At 34.6% G+C, this 24,334-nt stretch overlaps 1 protein-coding gene across 21 annotated transcripts in view; it reads right to left on the bottom strand.

The window, feature by feature from the left end:
* SOX5 (SRY-box transcription factor 5) overlaps nucleotides 1–24,334 on the bottom strand; it is a 908,025-nt gene that overhangs the window by 251,895 nt on the left and 631,796 nt on the right. The window lies entirely within an intron of this gene.

Genomic DNA, 24,334 nt, shown 5'->3' with positions numbered 1-24,334 from the left:
ACACACACACAACCACGTAACAAAAGAGGTGGAGATCAGAATGAATCAGGTAGAAGCCAAGGAATAACAGGGCTTGACAACCACCACTGGAAAGCTAAGAAGAGGTAAGGATGGATTCTACCAAGGGTCTCTGAGAAGGCATGGCTTTGCTGACAATGTTGACATCAGACTCCTCGCATCCAGAATTGTGAAAGAACAAATTTCCATTGTTTTAAGCCAGCCAGTTTGCGTCACTTGGTTACAACAGCCCTAGGAAACTAATACAAAGAGTAGCTTATTCATTCAAATACATTAATCTTTACCACAATGTGTTCAGAATATAGTTTTGAGCAAGACATACCAGTTTCCCTGGCATCTATAAAGTGTGAGCAAGTATATTGTGATGAGCTTTCTTCCTGTTTTTCCATCATTTGTTTTAAAGGGCAGATATTTCTATCCACCATACTTTCTTATAATACTTGGCATTCCCCTGTTTGCCACCTTTCACCCTAACTTAGTGCTCTCACATATATATTTTATACACTACATTAGCATTTAATGACTATTTATTTCTATGACAATTAATGTTTACAGAAACTAAAAGCAAAATCCATGAGTAATTGATTCTTATTAGCATTACTAATATTCTTATTCAGTATCTATTATAATTTTCAGCTACAATAAATTATGTAATTTGCATCAGTATGTATCATGTACATTGTAACCTTACCATTTATGCTCACAAACACATATGCTTTCTTAGGGAATAAACATTATATAATTAAATTCGGGGTAATGACATCCAAGTTATGGTGTAAGTGAGTGTAATATCCTTCTGATACACACCACCCACCCATACACACTCATATTCATACATGTGTGTGCACAAAATATCCTTGGAGATATACTGGAGTAAACATTAAATAAATACCCCGAGAAGAAGAATTGGGTGGGTGAAGAACAGGAGTAGGGAGAATGGAGAAATACTGTCCATTATACACATTTTATTACATTTTTCATTGTTTACCTTGTGCATGTAATATTATCCTAAAAATGAGCTACATTTTTATAAATTTAGATAAATATGGAATTGTAAATTCCTTAGAAATTAATAAATATAGAGCACAGTAACTAAATCAGCATAAATTTATTCAATATCTGCATTGTATAAATTTAAATAATATTGTAAATTAGCCAGAAGTTTTGTGACTGATATATTTGATTAAAAATCATTTTCATTGTTAATTGTATATTATTCCTAAACATAAATAATTTAAATCAATTTAAGCCACTTCTTCCTTTATTTTTCCTTTGAAACATACTTTTAGCACCCAAATTTAGACTTCATAAAAGAAAAAGAAAACCTATAATTGTTCCATTTTATAATGCATAATGTTAGGATAGGAGGAAAACTCACTGGCTCCAAACAGTTATCTCAGTGGCAAATGAAAAAGGGCTCTTTCTTTTTTAAAGAGTTGAGATTACTGTACATGTGTAGTGGGTTGCAATTGCTGATAATAGAATGAATTTCCTCATAGCGTTTCCTCCTTTCCACAATATTAGCTTTCCATGCTACTTACTGAAACAGATCCCAAATATTGAAATTATACATAAAATGTCTGTTATGATTTAAAATGTTCAGTAGGAGATCTTGCCAGAAACATTATATTTGGCTTAAAAGTGCAGAGTTACTCAAACTGTTAAAAATTTTTTAATTCAATATTTCAGTGAAAGAAAAATCATAAATCTACCAGAAGGAACTATTATTTCTGGAAACATAGAAACCATTGTAAGCAGGTGCAGTACTATCTTCTGTCTCCTAACTTCATCATACCTCCCTCTTTCATGCTTTCTAAGTTGACTTATTGGTCATTAAATTAAATACCCCCAAAAGTTGTGTCACATAACTCTAGAATATAGAAAGAGGTGGCATTCAGCACAGGGCTTGTTTATATATTACAAAACAAGGCACCAGCGAGTCTTTTGAAATTATAACGATCATGTTGTGTGTGCAGCATCACAATACAAGCCCCTTTAAAATGCCACAAATTGTTACTCTATTGCATTCAGAGAGACACACAATGCAGGCTCGGATCTTGGCAACCTGTGAAAGTGCCCAGTCCAAAATTACTAACAGCTGGAGATGACAGTTGTTTTAACAGCTGAGCTGACAGGATTAATTTAAATGCACTGAAATCAAAAGTAGATAACACCTGTTTAGTCTTCCAGGGCCATTCGACAAGGTAGGCCGAAGGAAAAACGCAGAGCCAAAATTGTGTCTCTTTCTCTCTTGGAAGGACAGAGGGGCTTCAGAGGAGAATGTCACCTTTCCTTGGAGGTGGGGTTAGATTTCCACAGCAGGGGGTTGGTCAGCCCTTATCAGTTTTTAACATCTGGTTCCTATAATGTACCTCCTTCCTTTTTTTCCTTCTCTGTCCAAGGTCTTTGACCCAAACTCAACAGTGGATAAAGATCACTAGATTTCAAAGCTACAGTTTCTCACTACAGCTTCCTAGAAATTCTCTTGGGTTAATTAATGTATTCTCTTTGAGCTTCACAGCCACGGCCACAGACGAGCTGCTTGCTTTTCTTTCTTTTTTTTTTGTTCTCCCTTCTTATCTTTGGTTTTAAAATACATCATGTCATACATGACTTTGCATTTCAAATGGTTGTCAAAAATTATTCAGAGTTGGATTTTGTATAGGATATTTGTCAATAGTTGATGGTTTTAATCAAGAAAACTATTTCTCCAAAAGGAGGAATATTAAAATGAATCTTTTTGAATTGGGGAATAATGAAAAAATGGTTTACGTTTGCATGGGTAGGGATGATAGGAGACTGTCATTTCCTCAGGAGGTCTAGATTTATATATTCTTATTAACACAAGGACATAAATGAATCAAAATCAAATAGTCTGGAAGCAGAAGTATTTATTTTGCTCCACTTCCAGGAATGAGGACCTACATTTACTTGAGGAATGTAAAGACTGGTTTTCATTCACACAGAGGAATATGTTGGCCTGATATTAAGAATCCTAATATGCACAAATTAAAAAAAGCATGTATTAAGATATTTTGCTAAAATTATACTCATATCATCTGCAGGAACCATATATAATATGGAGTGAATTTTGGGTAGACACAAATTATGCCCTTCAAAATCTGACCAAATTCTATACCTGCTCTATTTAAAAGAAAGTATACATCTATTCTGTGAAGCAGAAAGGGGAATATTTTCAGGATGAAGGCTGCATCCTTCTTAGCCAGCTCTGGATGTTGAAAAATGCAGAGCATAAGGTTGTTATGTTTATTTGATTTACAGCCAAAATAAAGAGATAAGACAATAATGATTTTCTCATTTGTGGAAAAAATATATGTGCATAAGCTATTTTGAGAAGACAAAAATTTTTGAAAATTTCAAAATTTTGGAGGTATTAAAATGTTCAAGAGTGTTTTACATTTAAAACAAATGCATGACTTAGAATTTTGGCTAATTATGGGAAATGTAGGATAACACACTTTATGAGTAGGCCAACATCTGAATCCACAGGACTTCCAGTTTTCCCGTTTCATAAATGTAAGTTCTGCATTAGATATACTGAAAAAACCCCCTCATTCATAGTAATCCAGAAACTCTTCTTGAAACACTCTCATTAAAAAGGCTTATATTTGTTAACCTCAGAATAACATGGCTTACCCACAACTCAAAGCAAAAGTCAGCCTTTAAAATGTCTAATTTTAATAAATTGAGCTGTTTAATTTCCAAATATTTGGGAATTTTCTAGCTAGGCATTTCTCTGCTGTTGTTTTCTTGTTTAATTCCATTGTTTCCTGAGAACATACTTTTCATGTTTTCTCTTCTTTTAAATTTTCCTTCATGTTTTAATGAGGTATATTACATTGATTGGTTTTTGTTTGTCAAACCATCTTGCATTTTAGGGATAAATTACCTACTTGGTCATAGTAAGAAAAAGAATGCTTTAATTTTGTTCACTCACTGGGGGAGAAAAAAGTGCAGTTACTGAAGCAATTCTAAATAAGGGTGTCATGTTCTTATTTTTCCAAATAAATTGCAATGGTATTGGGATATTTTTAAATATTAGAGACCCATTAAAGAATTACATTCCATGAAATACATTGCAACAGTCTCTTTTAAAAAGCCAAGAAATGAATTACTTCTGGTAGTTACAGTTTCTACAACTAACATCTGGTGATCAACTGAAGTTGTATGGTAGAAAATAGCTACTTATGGTATACGTTTCTGTTTTATTAATATTCTAATAACAGGTTCACACAAATATTAATTCTGGTGTGACTGAAGTTTTATTACCTAATGGACTGTAATAAAGGAACTCTTGATAAAATAATGACCGTCATTTTTTCTTGTCAACATCAAAGTTATGACAGTGTTATGAACATTAAAAGTGCAATGACATATTTTAAGTACTTTGGGTCAGAGTATATCTAGTGATAATTTGTTCCTCTCAGTAGTTTCTTAGAGCAATTTCCAAAGAAAAACACAGATGGGAATTTTTTTTAAGAAAACAACATTTATGCTTTAAAGGACAATCTGTTATATGGTATTAGTTATTAGATCTCTTTAGAGAAAGACACAGAAGAAAATTTCGAACCCAGAAATAATGTGAGTTAGGCCAAAACCAAACTCAAGGGGGATTTTAAGAAGCATAATATGCTTATTGTTTGTTTCTTTTAATATCCACTGTTTATATGTGATTGGTGAGAGAGAATGGTGACTCTACAAAGTTTAAAACCTCAATTATTACAATCCCATTTACTGATAAGTAATTTTGCCTAAAAAAGATGAATATCAACATAGTATACCTCAGCCAATATATGCTTTTCATAAATGTACACTAAAATACTTCTACTTAAAGCATAAATAAATGATGTAACATATAAAGAAAAAGACAATACAGACTGTGACCTTCAAGTGGCAGTTATTGTGAAAACTAAAAAATGTGTGTGTGTGTATATTTGCCAAATGATATGAAGAAAAATTCTTCAAACTGCATTTCATTTTTCTCTTACATTCAGGTTTGTTTTTTAAAACATCATACATTTTCAGAAAATCTAATTGTATTTCTAAATCATTAAGTTCCAGAAAAATCTTTTGGTTTTTCTGTTTTATAGTTATAGCAAAGTTTTTGGTCTATTGGGCATACAACAATAATTGTTGATCTATTCTAATAATAGCTTCTTCAACTTTAATAAAATAAGGATCAGTTTCTTCCCTGCATTTTCTCTCTTTACATGACTCAGAGACTCGAAGAAGATAATTACGAACAATGCCTGAAGAATGGTCCAGTTAATGTTAATTTATACAACAAACTAATTACTACCAAATGGTAAAAATCACATGTGGAAGTCCCTCTCTCCCACGCACATAACTGAACCAGCAGCCATCTGTCTCAGCTTGGGGAGAGCTCAGGGAGACCCAGAGACGACAGGGAAAAGGAAGGGTGCAGATGCATCAGCTCATTCACCTCCACGCAAATCACAGGATTCGATCACCACATTTCTGAACGTTAAAAGCTTTCAGGAAAAGCGGAAAAGTGAATATATAGAAAGACGTTGTGGCAAACCTGTTTTAATAAATGCACATGTTCTGAAATCATCATCATATGTTGAAACCTATATTCAGCAAGTAAATGCTTATTTTGTTTTAGACACAAACTACATATTGTTTGACTGTCATTCCTCATCTACGTACCATTTTGCTATGGAAGACATAGCATGCATACTTGAATTTTCTTAAGGAAGTTAATTTCTGAGTTCTGACAAGTGTGTATCTATATTTTTAACATTAGTTTAAAAACCTCCTTTTATATGATGACTGAAACTTGAGGGATACTTGCTAAATTACTCTTATTGAAATAAGTGTGTACATTTTAATGAATAATATAAAGCAATTGATATTTTGACATGTAATTAGGCTAGAATTATATCAAATGCAGCAAAATAAGGGTGATCTTATTCCTTTACAATTACAAGGTAAATCTTGACATATAAACAGTAATGGATTTTCATATGGAAAAGTCTAAATGGGAATGTAAGAATATTAATATGTTTTTTATTTTTTTAATTAAAAGAATACTCATCTTTTCCCAGTAGGGGATTATGATCTTACCTGAGTGTAGCACTTAGGGGAATGGGTGCATTTAAAATAAAAATAAGATAAAACAAAAATAGAATATTAATTCATAAGATATGTTCAGCTATGTTTTTAATGTCATTTATAATTCTAATTGGAGGAAGAAGTGCTTGGAAAATATTTGTTGAGTGAATAACTGAATTAGAAAACTGAATGAGAAAACTAGAGGTAGGAATAATATTAATTTCCCATAACATATACACCCTGTGGAATTAGAAATGTTTTACAAAGAGCATGCTCCTATCTCACTGAAATCAGTTCTCTTGCTCGCCCTTCATATACTTGCTGGTAGCTGACCTGGTCTGATGACAGACCACACAGCAAACCCTGAAGCAGGTGGGTTTGCAGGAAACATCCCCTTCCGCAACCAGATATCCCATACGGGAGAGATGCAGGCCTTCAGTGTAAGAGATTCCTGTAGAAGCCAATGAAAAAGATGGTGCAGCAACGCAGGAGGACCTTAATACTGGCAGTGAGGACACTGTAAATATATCTATTTTTAAAGTTATTTCTTGAAATTATTTCATAAAAGTTGATATACAGCTACTAGAAAATTTTTTTTCTAAATCTTCCTGGTGGTACACAATTTTTCAATTCATTTACTGGCTTTTATATTGTTGGCAGTATTTTTCTAGTATTTTTCAACTTAAAGTTCTACATGTGGGAAAACCAGGAAAAATTAATTTGAAAGCCAATTCTATTGTGGGTATTCCATATAACCAGTTAAGCTTTTTAGCAAACACTGCAGAACATTAAAAAAAAAAATTTCAGTGCTGCATTTTAATTCAGTATATAGTGAAAGGTAGAAACACATGTAATTATCCATTTTTTAAAATAATATTTTAAAACTATCTTTCCATTTTTGTTCTTTTAACTGTACTATTTTTATAGATATGTATGATTATCAATTTTTCTCGAGAATATTCTAATACAGGTAAGAATATTTTAAAATAAAAGTCAAATTTTGTTTGCCTTTTTAAAATATGTTAGAAATAGGTATAAACTGCAAAAGGGTTTTCACCCAAACAGCATTTAAACTATGTCATGATATTTTCATTCCAGATAACTTTATGACTGCCCAAGGTTATAACTGGCACACCTACTAGAATCAGAGAAGTCACTTTAGAGATGTAATGACTTTATAATTTTCAAAATTTATAAAGTAAGATATGCAGATTGGTAGCCAAATGGCCCTTCGTTTAGCTTGTAATATCTCTGGGGAGGCAGCTTCATGTGAGAGGCAAACATGATAAAAAGAGAGAGATAGAGAGAGAGGGAAGAGGATAATTCAGGATTCTAGAAAAACTAACAGTAAAAGTATCTGTCTCATTATTTGCACAAAATTATCACCTAAAGCAATGTAGATAAGTTATAAGCCACAAATTTTACAATAAAAGATTTTATTTTCTATCCCCGTGTGTTAGTACTGGAGATGCATTTATTTGGATTACTGCAGAACACATAATCAACACCTATAATAACAAACATGTTGTATAACAAATCTATTAGAGTTCACTGTTCTTTTCCTTTTGCCTGTAATTCTTAATAAACAGCTCTCTAGTTCTGTTTTATCCTTATTTTTACATATTGACTTAATAAAAATATTGATATACCTCTAGAATTTTATATCCAGAAAGAAGTATAAAACCCATTAATGTAATAATTTTATTTTCCAATATACAAAATGAAAATGAATAAAAGAAAATGAAGCCCTTGTCCATGATTACACAGGTGACAGAGAAAAACTAGCACCCATGTCTTCATAATTTCATATTTCCTCTCCTAAACTGTCTTTAGCAAGAGAGCTAGAAACCCTGGGATGAATACTTTGGTCCAGGTCAAAGATAGCTCATTCAGCCACTTAATTAACTCATTCAACTAGGACTGTGGATAATGGGATGACTGAGACTCTGTTCCTGCCTTCTAGGACATTCATTCACTGACTTCTCTATAAAGGGCCAGATAGCAAATATTTGGGGCTTTGTGGGGTATACCAATCAACTTTAGCACTGTAATACTAAAGTGCTTACATTACAAGACACTACCTCAATATGTAAATGATGAGCATTGGTGTGTTCTAATAAAACTTTATTTATACATATGTTTGAATTTCACATAAAGTTCAAGTGTCAGAAAATATTACTTTTAGCTCATGGGTCATACAAAATCAAGCAGCAGCCTAGACTTGGGCTACGAGCCATATAAGATCAAAATGTAATGGATGAGAGAGACACACACAAAATGTCTTAAGGGAGGGAAGATGGGGCAGTTAGAGTTAGCAAAAAATTCCTAGTAGGGGTGAAATCTAAGCTAAATATTAAGAATAAATGGACATCACCCAGGTGCAAAGCAAGGCAAAAGGTATTGCAACTGACATCATGAGTGAAGAAAAGCAAGGTGGCTGTGAAAAGCCACAGGCAATTCAGCATTGCTAGGAAATGAGAAAGGAAGCTGGAGAGTAAGACAGGAAGTGAACTCACTGCAGCTGCTGGCTGACTACATTCCCACTTTAATAAGGATCTGTGGGAGACCCAATAAAAGACATAGGATAGTACATGCCAACTGAGGCTCTTTCTCCACTCTTGAGAAGATTTTAAATAAGTCTACTTCTATACCTCTGATGCTGCTCCACCATTGTCTTTTTTTCCTCTTTGGGAAAAAATAATTTAAAGTATGGATTAGATTTTATTAACTGCCAGCATAGCATGTGAGAATGTCAGAAAAAGTGATTAATACTTTGTCCTGTTATGTATGTATCTGTACCTATTATGTATGTGTTATATACAAAAATATATAAATAAAACATGAATATATGTGTGTGTGCTAACTCAAACAGTTCTGTTTAAAATTAAGGTTACAATTACAAACAAACTTTTAATAAGTTATACCTAAGCTTTCAAACTTTTGACATGAACCAACTTTCAAAGTTAAGTGTCTTTTCACTGTCTGCGTCAGATTTAATTTAGGTACTCATTATTATCATCATAATTTTGGCTTGACTTTCCAAACATCATTTTGCTAGTACTAAAACTAAAATTCAAAAACTAATATCCTCTACTATTTTAGTAAGGAAAGGCTAAACACTGCTGGAGGGGAGATAATGCATTATATGTCTGACCTTATTAGCAGGATTACCTGGGGAAAGCAATTAGAATATCTTCTTTAGAGCTGTAAATTTTTCTTGGAAAGCTGTGGATAAGCAGAAATCAATAGCCTTGAAAATGCCCAGACAAGATGGGAGGGTGAAGGAAAGTACATTAAAAGAAGTTATGTCATAGAGAGATGGATCCAGCGAATGCCGTGACATGTTTTTGCAAAAGCACTTGAGAATCGGCTAGAGAGGTCATAATGACCTCATAGGTAACATAAACAACAAAAACATGCATTAATATGTAAAATATTAATTCAGTTTAGAAGATAATTATGTGCACTGATTATAAACATATGTATAAGGCCCCTCCTCTCCACTTCCAGAGTTTCCTGTACCTTCTCACTCACAGTTCTTTTCACTGTGAAGTCACATGGCTTGTCTCCCCTGAAAGAACATGAGAAACTTAAGAACAGAAAGTGTATCTTCCATTTCTGCCTCCTCATTAGCCTATAAAATAACTAGCATACAATAGGACCTCAGTAAATGTTTTCTGTCAGAATGAGAGAATGAGTGAATAGATGAACAAACACTAACAGTGTTACAGGAGAAAGCGGGTATTGACTCTATATTGGGCATCTGGAGAGACTTTACACAGATGTTAACAGGAACCCAAAGATAATGAAAACTGAAATCTAGAACAGAATGGGGAGTTCTATTCTGTACTGAGATCCAGATCAAGTTTTGTCAAAAATTGTTCTAGGTCGGAGTTTTTAGTTTGGAGATTAAGAGTGAGACAAATTCTCCCCCAAATCTGTCACTTACTATAGTGTGTGTGTGCGTGTTATTCATTTATTCCAGGGAAATTTTAGAGATCTAATGGAATTGGAAGGATTTTGTCCTATGTATATAAGCATAAATATCAATTAAAAACTGAGAGAGATTTAATACATTTTAAATTCTAAGTCTTTGAAAACAATTAGACAATATTTTAGAAGGTTTCACAATTTTTGTAATTTAGATAAACCATTTCAAAGCATAAGACTATATACATCTCTAATAATGCAATAAACTTTGAAAATAGCAATGATTTTTAATTTCAATGTTTTCAATTTAGAAATCAAAGAAAAAAACCTTGGCAACAAAAAAATGACTCCAAGGGTTACTATGGTTTTTTTTTTTTTACTTAATTAATACTCTTTATTAAACCATAATCATAATATTCTTTAAGTGAAAAAGTGTCTAAATATGTGTAAGTTCAATTTATCTTTAGTTCTGTTGGTTCATTCTTCATGATTCCTATGAGCTACATGGGGAAAACATTAAGTAAATCAACGAGGTGGCTGTCCTCCTTTAGCACAGAACAGAAATAGCTCAACTTAAGCATTGACGAGGTAAAACATGAGCAAACACGTCTAATTCTTATCCCTCATATCTTGCTATTGGGTTTTTTTCCTTCCTGGAATTTGGAGCCCTATATGAAGGCTAAGAACTGACCCTCCTATTTACATTGTACTGTTCTTGACTTTGCAAACTCCCTTGTTTGTATGCTTTTCTTCACTTACACATGGTATGTTGACATTGATGAAAAATATTAGAATGCCTGAACAAGACCAAAGCATAAATATTAGGGTTAAAAAAAAAAAACAGAGAGAAAACAAAACTCCAAAGGGCGGAGGGTGTGTTTTGTTCATTCATATGGCTGTCTGCTCTCAACTCTTCCACATGACCAATGTCACAGGGTGGTGTGTAAACCTTTCAGGCAAATTTCTACAAACCAAGCATAACTTCTCAGAAAAGAAAGGCCTGTGCAACAGAGGTTTAATTCATCTTGAAACAGCAAATCAACTCTTATCTATTAACAAACTAAATACCAGCACAGGAGCACTGTCCTGTTATAAGAAGCAGACATACTCAATTATGGTGTGCTTTCCTAGCTACTGATCTCTTCAGTAATTACACCATGCAAAGAGTTGTACATTGATATTACATTAATTTGCAGGGAGGAGACAACTTAAGTACAAATTAAATCGAGGCTAAACATTTCAGTGAAGCTTACGTAAGGCATGAGAGCAAATGGTATGTGTCTTAGGAGGGAAAAATGATGATTTGTATATCATTTTCAGTTTCTAATTAAAAAGTTTAGAAATGAAAACTATCTTAGAATTCTAGTCCCTTACGTGTCCGTTTCAAAGTAGGTAAAACTATCGTGTTTTGTAATCACCTGCAATTGTCATATGAATAGCAATGACAATCTTCAACAACCATTTTATATAGACAGGTGGCAATAAAAAGAGAATAGCAAATAGAAAACTTGTCCTACAGACAAAACAAAAAGATAAAGTTCAAGAAAAGATTCCTCACCCTTTTGCAGAACTGTCAAACAACTTCTATTGACCAAGAATAGCACACAGTAAACACACCAAACAAAAGGAATGATGAAAGATGTATTTACTTGTTCAAGACTTTTCTTTTTCTTTTTCTTTTATGTACGCCCACACTGAACAGTCTGGATTGTGTTAATAAATAACCAGTAGCAACCTAAGTGGACCGAGGAGGGGTTTCTCTGATGCTGTGAAGTAAGACACGGTTATCCAGCACTACTAATACAGTTCTCTACATGTGAGTTGCACGCCCACCTGGAAAGACAGCCCATGGGTTAAGGGACGGGTCCTTTCATCTATTACCAAATAATGGAAGGAAAGGAAGAAAAATGGGAAAACACTGGTTTGTTTTTGGTAATTGTCCAACCCTTTCAATTTGGGAAGAAACAAATCAATTTTATAAACCATGTCCTGCCAGAGTAATCTTTTCTCAGATAACTTGCTGTGGTTACTTGGAAATTTACTAAACCATAACTCCAAACTCTTTAGCATTAAAGAGTACTCATTACTTTATTTTTCAGCTTGTTTCCAATGTGGGCTCCATGCTTTGTTACATGTAAATCAACTGAGATCAAATTTGAAACATCCTGAATAAATCTTTCCGTTTTCATTTTCTAAAATACAAAAAGTGCAAATAATAAGCATAAATAGAGACTAAAATTCACAAACTCAGTGATGAGAGTGTTAAAAGTTTACTTCATTTATGACATTACGCACACAAACAAGAGTGCTACTGTGTTAAGTCAGCTTAAGACATTTTCAGTATTTCGAGTTTATTCTTCATCAAAGTTTGTTTCCAAATGCCCCATGACAGTCTTCCCTAAAGCTATGGGGAGAGTGTAACATAAAGGAAACTAGGTTAAGTCTAAACTATGAGAATGGAAGTAAACTTGTGTATATAATATATAATCTATCTTTCTATATAATATATAATATACATATGAGTTACTACCTCAAATTGGTTTATATGATATGTAGATAATCTAAGAAATATTAATTGAAAAGATAGGTGAATAAAAGTTGGCTTTCAAATTCAAGACATAAAAAAAAGGGCATTCATTCTGAATTTCACACAAGATCTTTTCTCCAGCCATCAAAGATCATATCCAAAAATGAGAGTATGGCGGTGGAGGGAAAAGACAGAAAACTATACTTGAACAACAATAAAATTGAAAAAAAAAAGAGAGCACAGAGCAGTCTGGTATCCAAAGTTCATCAACATGTACGATGGACTATCTTAATCAACCCAAATGTCCAGGTCATATGCTCCCCCTGTTTGCCCTAGCCTCATTGCTCTCTCACGATCCTGGCCATATTTCTCCTCAACATTAAGGGTAGTTAAAGAAGGCACACTGGGAGTCCTTGAGGTCTCCGAACTCTGGGAGCAGGTGGCAAAGGAAACCCTGAGTGAGCTCTCCATGACTCTAGTGCCACCCGTGCCTTCCCCATAAACAACTCCTATTAAAAAAAAAAGACCAAGCATCCACTAGAACAAAACCAAGCAGGCCTATTTAATTAGGGCATTTGCTCGATATCCACTTCTTCATGTTAAACACACAGCCACACAGGCCTAGGAGGTCTGATTAATTTTAATATGCGCGGTCATGACAAGGGCCTCGAGGGTAACTGAGTGAAAAACAAACACGCAAACACACAAAATCCTCCTGCTAGTTGAGTCTGACAAATCAGTTTCAGAAAAATGTTGTGTGTGTTCCCCAGATTAGAGTGTTACTATTCAGCAAGGGCCTGGACCTTTAATGTGAAGAGAAAAGAGGCCTCAGAAACAGGTGGCTGGCTCTTCACTCTTGAATAAATGATATATCCAAAGGCTGAGGCACCTAAGGAACAAGAAGGGCTGCCACATTCCCCTAATGTTTATTCCTAATATACAGCCTGGGTCCGTGGAAAGTGCTCCATTTGTTATAACTAGAAGCCCAGCACTGACAGTTTTAGTTAAGAACAAGAAAAACAGGGGTCCCTTACTTATCTGAAAGGTTTAAAAATATTAGAGACACTTGGGCAAAGAGATATTCGGGATGATACGCACAGTCCTGTTACAGTAGACAAAATCACGTGTGAGCAGGAATGAAATACAACTCTTCTAATATTAACAGACAAGAAGCCATCTTTAAAAAAGGACGTTGACTTGAATGCTGTCCTCAAAAGGATACAAATTAAGGACATAATCTTAAATATGATTGTATTTTATTAATAAAAGTACAAGTTCTACTTAAAAAGGAGAATAGAAGCTTTCTTGAGCTGAATGAGGTTCTTGTACAGACCACCTTAGATCTCAGCCCCGGGACATCCTCTGGGTAGATCCCCAAAGGCTCTCCCTGAGCCTTTATAATCCAAGTAAAAAGGCCTTTCAAAAATATAAATTAATTCTCTATAACACTTAATGAAATCAACAATATCAAGATAAACTGCTCTGACAGACAGCACTTGAAAAAGAGATGACAGGGAACAAGTTTCACTTTAATGTGAAAAATCACAAGGCTTCAAACTCAGCTTTACTGCATGCTACAGTTAAAACACTTCTTCCTGAAGAAATAGGCTCTACAGCATTCGAGGGTGTCTTCTTGTCCTGATCTTTAAAAAATAAACTCTTTCCTTTCTCATCATTTTATGAGTTTCAGTTTCCATACAGTGGTGCCTTTGAGAAGGGTGCCTGGAGGTTAGACTCCAGCTTGCTCAACAAGAAGAGAGACATTTTTCAGTGACAGGCTGCAGAGATGAACACGTAGCCACAATGCATTAGGAGGAGCCTCCAACAGCAGCGGGAGTGTGAGGAACAAAACTTAAAAGGCCTCAACTGAAAAGTACCCTTGTTTGTCCTTCAGTGGAACAGCACTTACAAAGCCTCTTCAACATGTCAAAAGGACAGTGAGTAACTAAACAAAGCAACTCCAACCTCTGCCAATTAAAGTATCTTTAGGCTTTTCCCCTGATCCATTCACTTTTTATTTTTCCCACCTCATCAAATGAGGTTTTAAAACAAGAGTGAATTTCAAAGTGAATTTCAATATTCTTAATTTAATGGAATGCTTTGGGATTTTGAATTTGGGAAAGCCAATCTCCATAATTCCCTATAAAAAAACAATAATTAAAAAGTTGGTAAAATTAGGGGGTAATTTTGAATTTCCATTTCAACTTGTCTGTTAATGTAATATGGTTCGATTTAATTTTTAAAAGGCTGCTCACCAACAGACATTTAAATTAAAAGAACAGGCATCGCGATTTATACTGTAAACTCAAGCATCAAACATGCAATGCCTGTAGGGATGTTCACAAGGCCAAGTATCACGCACCAGGGGCCTGTCTTTTCCACAGAAGAATTATATGCAATGTTGCAGAACACCACAGATGAAAATATATTGCTTATATCATCTCTTTTAAGACCCCTAAAATATGTCTTAAAACAAAGGGGGAAAGCTTTATATCCATTAGAGGATCTAATGGTTCTATGTGTCAACACATTTGTAATAAAAATTGAAAGGCCATTAACACATAATTATATCTGGGGGAAAAGCACAAGTAAGGTAACATAGAAGGTGCAATAAACCAAACTGAATTGTTTTCAGTAGATGTGACTGACAGATGCAAACATCAAAGAGATACGCTATACAATAAAAATACATATTTTTCAGTTTTAAGAGAGGATAATTCATAAGCAACAATTAATACATTTTTGTCTCATAAGCTACCGGTTAGAAACTTAAACACTGTCCAATCTATTCCTATAAATGGTTCAAATGAAGTGGAAGTTTTTTTTTTAATATTTACCACTGAGATTTTGCATTGCAGTACATGATGTCAAAGTGATACCCACTTATGGTTTTCCACCTAAAACATCAATCTCCCCTATTGTGTCTGAGAGAGAGAGAGAGAGAGAGGATGAATATGAATGAGAACCCAGTATTTTCTTCACTCAATGACAGCTCTACAGATGACGCTGAGAGTGAGGGCTTGAGGTCTGCCACAGTACATACTTGTCCAACTCATTCCATTTTTTAGTTCTCACAAGAAAAGAACTAACCATTTCTGTGAAGTCTGTACTAAAAGCAATGGATTGTTTTTATGTAGAGTAACATTAGGTTACTTTGCTAATAGGTTATACCTTTGGGGTCTTGCAATATAAAATTGTGAGCAAAGATTTTCTGCAGTCAGGAAAAAAGTTCCTGTTGTGTAATAACGATGAAGTCTAGTTTGGGTAGAAACAACATTTCACACATAAATGCAGTTTCTCACACACAAGCACACTCTCCATGGCATGAGGATTTGGAAGGTGTGGGGTTCACAGTCTCAGAAGGGAGAATACTGACAGATACAGATGCTAAATAAAAGGCAAGCTTGTGTGGGATCTGAAAAGAGGATCGCACTCACATGTATAAACAAGAATAATGAAGAAGAAAAAAATCAAAGTGGGTGGGAAGTAATAACACTTAGAACACACAAAAAAGTTAAAATGTCAGAAAAATTATGAAACTTTGGTCAAGAGAGCCATCAACTACCTCCCTTATATTTGTCTTTAGTACATGTTCACATTATTGCAGAAACAAGATTATAGCAAATCCACACCCAATGTGAAAAGCCTCTCCTAGATTCACGTTGGTTACCATTTACTATTTCATCTATTTCAATTAAGATGAAATTTTCTTTCTGTTTGAAAATTAATTCTTCACAAGGAAACTAGCCTACCCATATTTTATTTAGGAAAATTTATATAAATAAACTTCAAAGCAACTACCTATCCCAGGATTTTTAAGAATGTTGGGTGTGTTGTTGTTTTTGTTGTTGACGACCTGTCTTAAATTTCCAGACTGTGAAGGTCTGAATCAGAACTTTTTAGTACATAAAAGCACCCTGGGAAAGCAGCACTGGAAACTATACACTGTTTCCATCATGCCTAAAATAACAACGTTTCCAACCAGTCAAAATGTGATAATGACAATAACTGGTACAATTCCAAGTTGGTTATAATTTATAAAGTACTTTAATATGCGTTACCTCATTTGTTTTCTTCAACAGTCCTTTGATGAAAGTAGGGCAGTCAGCATTGCCAGTTGAGGGCAGATATTCATTACGTTAATACAGTTATTATAGCAACTTAAAGGCAAGCAAATATAATGTTTTTTTACAATGCAAATTATAAGGTTGGTGCTCAGTTTTATGTAAAGAGTTCTTATTTAAAATTAAAATTTGCATTTCCCAAATTGTTGCAAAATAGATAAAATGGTATTCCCAAATACTGCTAAATACTTATGTTATTGCCTCAAAATTGATCAGAGACTAAACTATGGAGGTGTTACACCATAATCACATAGTAATCAGTGGCAGAATCAAGACTAAATTCCAAACTTTGACTCACAGTGTAGTTACTCTTTGTCATCATGGGTTGATTTGAATGTGAGATAAGAATTATGGATTATGTCTCCAAAAATGCACAAGAAACATATATTGTCACCATTTTGCATACACTTTCTAGGATTTCTAAGTCCTCTGAAGGGGCTTAGGAGTCCTGAATTGGAAACTACCCTTGAGTTAACATGTTAGAGTCCTTGGAAGACTATGCGGAAGCAGCAATGTTTTGAAAGGAATCAGTTACTTTTCTTCCACCATCGCCCTCCTAAGATGAACTGTGCAAATGTCGGTGGGGTAGGCATTGTGGACTGGAAGATCCAATAATAAACTGTCCTCATCGTGAGCCCCTTGTAAGAAATAATAACCTTCTCTCCCATGCCAGCTATGTATACCTACAAAAGGGTACTGGTCTCCGTTATGTTGAAACAATATTAAAGACCAGTTATAGCTTTGTACTTTGGAAAAGTGTTCACAGATGAATCCAATTTACTGGACAAGAATTATTTTCTATGGCCACAAATTCACAGAAAATGCCAATAAATTTTATTTGAGAAACATTTATTATTAGAGTTATTTAAAAGGTTAATGTGAATGTAAACTTTTCATTATGTGTTCTTCAACAATATCTAGTTTTGTGACCTAGGACTACACTAAACTCCAAGTCATACACACACACAAAAAATTGAAAGTAATGATCTCAAAGTTTCAATTTGATCAGGGTATGCATATGATAAGATGAAGGTTGGAAAAGACGGGATGAACGAAATAATGAGGTTGGGAGGTGAAGGAAGAGTTTGAGTAGGACATGGCGAATAAAGGACACTAAAATCAGAAGTAGACAAGTGAAACCTTGCCAGTTTTTACAGGAGTGTTGGGCAATAAAATGTCAATCACTGGGCTGACTCTCATCCACTATTAACACAATCACCTACTATGTGCCAAGTCCATTCAAAGGAAGCAGGGAGGCACAGATAACTGAACCAAGAACTCTTCATCTCAACATTCACACACTTACTACTGTGGAAAACACAAGTAAATAAACAATGTGGTAATGTGGTCAGAACGAACAGAGATGAGTCCATGTAAGCAAAATTCTGACAAAGGTGTTCAGAGAAGGTGCTGACTGATAAAAGGTGCATACAAATTCAATAGGTAGATAAGATAGGAATGACATTTAAGGCCAAGGGAACAGCATATGAAAAGGCAGAAAAGCAAGGGGGCAGCACAAAAACAGGAGAAACATCTCAACAAATATTTTTAATAGTGTGTGCACTATTTGCTCCCTAAGGAGTTTAATATGTGTGCAGAAACTGACAAATAAATGGACAATTATATTGTAGTAAAGAAAGGGTAACAATAGAGACAAGTAACAGTTCTTTACAAGGTGAAAAAATTAATGCAGGGAGTGTAAATAACTTCCTAGCAATTACACTTGGGTTAAGGCACTTGGGTGGATGAGGAATAGAATTACAGATACAGGAGATGGGATTAAGAAAAGGTGTTGTGTTTCTAGGAGGAAGAGATGTAAATTTGTCCATAATCTGAAGTAGCAATTCCAAAGAGTTATTAAACATAATATAAATGTTAACATAAACATTAAAATAAGAAGCCTGCTATAATCTTTGCATCTAAAAGGATTCTCTTTTGAGATATCAAAAGTTCTCATCAAGGTAAAAATTATTTTGACCTGCACCGTTAATGAACCTAAGTTTTGAATGAAAATCAAGTTAAGTGCATCTGACCCTAAATTTAAACGCTGCTTTGTTTTAGAAACCATTATTAGCTGTCTGGAACTTGAGAACACATAGTGTTTGTGGATGCCTGTCTATCTTGGTTTTATTAGCTAAATTAAGATATCTGGTTGTCTTAGATTCACTTAAATTTAACGGACAATGAAAAACTTTAAGAGGAGGTAATGGCATTATTTCTAAAATAATCAAGAAAAGGCAAATATCAAAAGTGTAGGCTGTCACTGGACAGGCTAAAATAAATAAGGCCCCGGGCCTGTGGGATGAGAACTGCATTCTCACTCTGGCTGTAGCAGCCCCCCCCTCCCCCCTTGCTGCAGGACTGCAAGTGCACCTCTGCCCCCTCTCACTTACAAATGCGTCTCCGTTTCTCTCCAAGTCCAAACTTCTGCTACTCCACAGCTAATTTGCTCCCGCTTTTCTAAAACAAGTTTTTATTGAGCTATAGCCTAAGGTTTTTGTTTGTTTTGTTTTTTGCTTTTTTTCTTGAATACTTGAAATTCAAACAGTTTAAGTTGAGATGATTGTTTTAACTTTCTGGAAATTTGATCACCATTCAGGCATAAGAAATTTACTTTAGCAGAATATTACTGAATACTAGTTTATTATTCATTATTTCAAATGAATTTAGGCACATAGGTGCTAAAGAATACCATTAAACTATTACTGACAAAATTCTTAATTTGCAAAAATAGCGTAACAAGAGATGAAGGGCATGGATTCTAGTTTAAGATTGACTTCACTTTGAATGATGACCCTGACAGTCACCCTGTGACATAGTTAATCATTAGTTTCTTCATCTGAAAATGGAGATAATAAGAATCAGATTATCTAGTTCCTGGGTATGGCACTTCCCGAAATTGGAATAGCCACACACAGTAGCCTGGTTCTAAGGTTTATATAAGATTAAAGAAAGTGTTTCATATAAATTACTTACCAAGATATGCACTGAATATATGCTTCCATTTTTCCCCAATATATAATTATTTATTCAATATTTTATATAGGAATTCTGTGTCACATGTCATTAAAACTCAATGTCATTCTCAACTTCTAGGTCTAATAATATCAGTCAACTGGTATGACATAGTGACTACCAAATATAATGTGACTATATTTTATCAGCTAGACATTTTGAACTTTGAGTTCACCATGGACTTTGGCATGCTCCACGTCAATTAAGTGACCCTGGACAAACAATAGTCTTTAGCAGCAGACCATTGTGAGTCATGCCAGGCAAAACTTCTGATGGAGGAAAAAGACACAACCAAAAAAATACATCACTATACACTCCCCCTACTTACAACTTTTAAAGTATATTTAATTAATTGCTGGAAACAATAAGCTAGCTGCAATAAGAGAGCCATTTTTTTCAACCCATTTGCACATCCAATTTTCTTTCTGACCACTTCACCTCAGTGGCCTTCTTTAGTATGCCACACCGTTCTCCGGTGACTTCTGAATTTCTCTTAGTTTACTGTCGGCAGGGGTAAGGTTGGAAATAATACGAACTTTCTATTGAAATCTGTTCTCCCCCCTCAACGAGAGGAAGCAAAGGCATGAATATGGCACCCTCATAATGATTTAGCTGGGACTTAATGACTTAATGAAATTTTCATCACAACCTGCTGTTCACTTTAATGGCCTTTGAAAAACAATGGGAAAAATAGCTTGAGGGAAGAAAAGATTTTTCTGTGGCATATATTTGTAAGCTTAACATTTGGGTTCATTCACTCTACCTCTCTGCTCCCCTCACCCCCATATTGCTGCTCTCACCCAAGAGCTGTAGCAATGTTTTGTAGTTTTTCAAATACACATTTTGTAGTTCTTTTGTTAATTTTTTTTCCTATGTATTTTCCCTTTTGATGCCACAGTACCTCACAGAGCTGCCAATTGTTTATTTGTACTGTGCTCAGGGTCGCTGTTCTGATGCTTGAATAATGTCAGGTGCCCATTCTCATAGCCAAACATACACCTTGATTAGTAGTCTTTTAAAGCCAGTACAACTTTCTACTTGCTGTGGAGATTTTTACACATTTTCCTAGATAAAGTTCCTCCTTTTTCTCTCTTCGCAGTAAAAATATAAATAAAAAATAATAGAAATCCCCTTCAATTTCCTATTCCTTTTCTATAAAACAATTTTTGGCTTTGCTATTATTTAAAAAATTTTAATTTTTGGGCTTTAGAGAGAGAGGAAAGAAGGTGGGTAGGAGGGGGGAGAGAGAGAGAGAGAGAGAGAGAATGTGTTGTTCCACTTATACATGCATTCATTGGTTGCTTCTTGTATGTGCCCTGACTGGGGATTGAACATGCAGCCCTGGTGTATCAGGATGATGTTCTTACCAACTGAGCTATTTGGCTGGGGCAGCTATTATCTTTTTCTTGATGATTAAGATCATCACTTTACTCAAATGTATAAATTGCTCCTTGACAAATCTCCCAGTTATCACAGTTATTAAACATTCTTGCCATGGTAAATGTCTTTATCAATAATAGTGAGTCTATTTACTGTATATTTTTGAGTATTCAATGTACATCTAAGGATCTTATGTGCATATAAAATGTATCGTGTGGTTCTGTATTTATAACAAAGTTATCTTTCTGAAACTCAGGCTTGTCATGTCCAATTTATATTCTAGTTTTCCATAAAGTTGTTTCTGTATTTTCTAGATAGCTTTATATTATTCAATAACAAATCACTCTTGAGCTGAGCTTTTATTGTAATTGATGGGGAAAAAGTACCAAAGAAGTTGTGGGAAATCGAATAATAAAAACAGTCTAATGCCCACATGCAATAGTGATGTTTCTCTGTGCATCTCTTCCTTCTGTGGATGCTCTCTCTCTCTCCTCTTTTGCCTGTTTCTAGCCATTACTAGATATTATTCTTTTCTCCTAATTCCCAGTACCTCTGAATATCTTCACTAAGCAAACTGGGGGGCATAGTCTCCTCCTCTCTTTGCTAGTATGAATGATTCATTTGGCTCTGCCATGTCTTAAACTTCCAAACTGAGAGTCCGTGCAGGCACTAGAAGTCAATATGACACGCTGGGGAAATGCCACGGTCATATACCAAATCTCTTGTAGGACGTCATCTAAAGATACGCCCCCAAACACACACACTAATATACCCCACAGCACTGCTGGTTCTTGGGCCTTAGTCCTGGACTAGAAACACATCTCAAACAAAAATTGAAAGTATACAAGTGAGAGTAACACCCCATAACTCATTCTATGAGGTCAATGTTACCCTAATATCAACAGGAGATAAATACATTACATGACAAACTATAGACCTAGAACCAGGAATGCACAAGATGAGTTCATGGTACCTTATATGCCAGAAAGTTAAAAAAGGCTAAAAAAATACCCACAATTATAGCTCTATGTCAAAGTGACACGGAAGCCAATGAAAGTGATTCCAATGGCTGAAGCTGAACAATTTGAGCAACAAAATAAAATAGAATTAGGCTATAACTCAAAATGTAACAAAATTTCCACAAGTCCATACTTATATAAGTGAATAATTGAATAAAATTAATAAATGGTGGAGAAGAGATAAATATCCTATGGAGAAGGATTACAAATAAATCATGTAGATACCCCACTCTGAAGAAGGGGAGCAAAGCTCCCTGCTCATTCACTGTGGGTTGCACACAGCACCTTCCTTCTAGAGAGTATGGTATGGAAAGGGGCCCAGGAGGCTTCGTAGTGCAAAAACCTGACAAACACCTTATCAGTCAGTTGATCGAGGTCATCATCCAAATTTACAAATCATGTATTTACCCTTGATATGATGTACTTTTTAATAGTACTTTACTTCTATGGTCTTCTTCCCCAAACCCCAAACCCCAGTTTAATTAAAAGAAAAACCACCAGGCAAATTCCAATAGAGATGCACTCTACAATATATTTGAACAGTATTTCTCAAGACTTTTATGGTTGTCAAAGACAAGAACAGTCTGAGAAACTGGGACAGCCCAAGGAGCCATGCCTATTAAATGTAACGTGTCATCTCTGAAGGCACCCAGAGCAGAGAAAAGCACACTTGGCGAAAACAAAAATAAATGAATAAACTGTGGGCTTTAGTTAATAATAATGTATCCCAGCATAAAAGAAGGAAATATAATTTTGAAAATAGAAAGTTAATCATGCAAAATGAACAGAAAATGTAAAAAGAAAGATAAAGGAATATATAATAAGCTTAAGACTAGTCTGGAAAAGCTACAATTGTGGGTGATTTTTTATTTTCTTCCTTTTAATATTTCTGTTTTTTTAAACAATTCTTAGAGTAATATAAGATTTTATAACATCAGAAAACATCCCAAATATTAAAAGAAATTGTCATCTGGGTCTTCCTCAAAATCTTATTTTTATCTGCATGCAGATGAGAGCCAAAAAGTTTTTGACTGACTAGATTATCTCTAAAACCTTCCAACTGTAGGATCATGTGAATTACATACATTTTAACTAGAATCCATGTCCTAACTATGCATCTGATAGGGACCCAGAAATTTTAATTACCACATGACTCCCAAATATACTGGTTGACATACATTTTGTCCCAAATACTCACAATTTACCAGTTTCCTAATAGCAGAATAAAAATAAATCTGAGTATTACACAGTATAAATGCAGTATATTTTTGGTATAAAGTATGTCTTTTTTATATTCCTGGTTTTTGTTTGTTTTCATTTTTCATCTGACTCTAAAACAGGAGGCATGTTCTTTCATGCAGTATGGTGCCCATGCCTTCGATGGACACAGGTTTAAATAGGATTTAGAAAACATCTGTAACATACAGGATGGCTGTCAGTTATGCATAAATTACCCAACTTGAATCAGTTGTTTTATTAGTTTGTTTCCTTTAATTTTAAGATTAGTCCATGTGCATATCACCCAAAGTCTGCTATCTGTAACTATAAAAGAAATTTACAAGATAGAACCTTAAAAGCAAGGCATTCTGTAAGCTGAACAAATGTGAAGTTCAGGACAGCCAAAAGAGTTAGAGAATCCGCACTTTTCAAATTTCAGTAGGCCTAGCTGTATTAATTGTGAACCATACAAGAATAATCCTAACTATCAGAGTGGTATGAGATGCATTAATATATAAAGGTTATAAAATGTAACAAAGTTATAAAATTGCCTCTTGGACTCTGCTGCCATATTCTATTCCTTTTTTAAAAAACAATGAAACATTTTTATTAGCAACTGTAATTTAATATGAGATTAGTATTTCAATCAACAAATGTGAAGCCATACAACACATTTAATAAATAATAATTGATTATTAAGGTCACCTGCCTACTCTTACATGCAATTCACCATCCACTCTGTTTTACAATTCAACACTCCTTGACCACAGGGAGTAAAAGGGAAATGGATGTATACAGATAGTGTTGCTAGCTGGACTAAGTACTCAACGTTTGTGTCAAATTGAGATACATTTATAAGAGCACCTCGAGAACACAGAGGAAACCACTCCAGTTACAAAGTGCTTTTTCCTTCCTATTAGCTGGGGAGCCCCTCCCGGCAAAACTCCTTCCCATTCACCTGTCATAGGCACTTCATAAGTCACATTCTAGTCTTTTTATTTTCTGTT

This window comes from Desmodus rotundus, chromosome 3 (genome assembly GCF_022682495.2).
Source record: "Desmodus rotundus isolate HL8 chromosome 3, HLdesRot8A.1, whole genome shotgun sequence".
Taxonomy (NCBI): Eukaryota; Metazoa; Chordata; class Mammalia; order Chiroptera; family Phyllostomidae; genus Desmodus; species Desmodus rotundus.
This window is presented reverse-complemented; position numbering and strand designations above follow the sequence as displayed.